This window comes from Lipotes vexillifer, unplaced genomic scaffold, assembly GCF_000442215.2.
Source record: "Lipotes vexillifer unplaced genomic scaffold, Lipotes_vexillifer_v1.1 scaffold789, whole genome shotgun sequence".
Classification (NCBI taxonomy): Eukaryota; Metazoa; Chordata; class Mammalia; order Artiodactyla; family Lipotidae; genus Lipotes; species Lipotes vexillifer.
In genome coordinates, this window is record NW_006778055.1 from 1,065,803 (window position 1) to 1,067,514 (window position 1,712).

Consider the following 1,712-nt stretch of genomic DNA (forward strand, 5'->3'; position numbering starts at 1 on the left):
TAGGGCTCAGGGTGGGCTGCCCCAAAATATGCTGCAATGACATATTGATTATTTTGAATTAAAGTTACTTAAGAAACGGCCAGTGCAGAAGGGGCACGCTGATTCTCCTTTGTCTCCCTGAAAGCAGGAAATCAATCTCCTATGTGAAAGGTACACTCCCTGCATCTGGAGGTAGAAGGACACCCTTATTGCCAGAGATGGGGAATTCAGGCAGAGAAGCCTGTATAAACAAACCTTGCTACTTCTTTAATTGACTACCCCAAGCTCACACTCTGTTTAGATTCTTCACTAATTGAACACCCAAAACCTAAGTTTCTTTGTCCTGTCAATTCCTCATAAATTTTTTGTTTCTTTGTTTGATAAGTAGAAAAGCTGTCTACTTTGGCCACTTCTTAGGTCCTATTTCTATGAGACCTCCATGAGTTTGAATTAAAATTTGTTTCTTTTTCTCCTGTTAATCTGTCTTGTATCAGTTTTATTATCAGTCCAGCTAGAAGAACTCAAAGGGGCACAGGGGGAAATTTCCAGCTCCTCATCATGAACATTCCTTTATAAAGCGTTTCTCTCTTACATGTACTTGAAGAGTAGATTGACCAGCATAATGACTTAACATTCTATGTGAAAGAATGTCTGCTTGTTCAGAGAAATTGCCTCCATTTCTCATAATCCTTAATTAAAGGACTATGCCATGTATATTCAATCTTGTGGCATAGAAGGGCAGATTTTAAAACAAGGACATTCAAAAGATGTTGAAATTTAGAAAATTGAAAAAAATTCAAGTAATCAGAAAAGATTGGGATACTATTTTAAAATATGAACAGACGTATCAAACTTCGCAAGTTATAAACCTTTTCAGTAGAAATTTTAATACCTTACATTTTTAAATAGATGTAAGGTATTTTCAGCAATTAAAATAGTATAATTTTTGTTATTATTTTCTTAAATACAAGAAACATTTGAGAGGTAGCAGACTCTAGACACATATTGAATTAAACTACCCAGCTACAGTTCCAGGGAACACAGTTAAGGAAATCCTGTGCTAGGATTTTTTTTTTTTTTTTAAGTTGAGTTCATTTTAATAGAAGTGAATGTGACTTCTTGAGCATACAAGTTTTTTGTACCACAGCCAGATTAAAACCCAGGTTCCTATATTCCCAGGCCAGGGATCTTCCTGCTACTCCACATTGTTTAAAAGTTTTAACAAAGAATTCTAAGCTGTTAGAAGAGCAGATTGGAATTTTCATCTGTGGCAAAACTGCTTTTGGTATTTCACATTTATTTTCTGCCATTTTATCACTTTGCTAATTACATGTAATTGCTCTTTCATGCATGATGATAAATATTGTTACATAACCATGGTTATGTGGACATATAAATTATAATTGTGTTATTTTAAATATATTTCATTTATTCATTTGTTTAGTCAGTAAATATTTATTGAATTCTGCTCTGTGCAAGGTGGTGTGATAGACACTCAGAATAGAGCAAATCAACTGGACAGTAATGACCCTTTGTTAGTGGCACTTACATACTAGCAAGGGAAACATTAAATATAATGATTAATTATAATTGGAATTATTTAACTAGAGCAGTGATAAATTACAAAGGAAAAGTGCAGGCTGGTATGAGGGCATACAACAGGGGATGCTGAATAAGCTGGAGAGTTAGGAACGGCCTCTTTGAGGAACGGACCTGTAAAGGATGAATAGTAG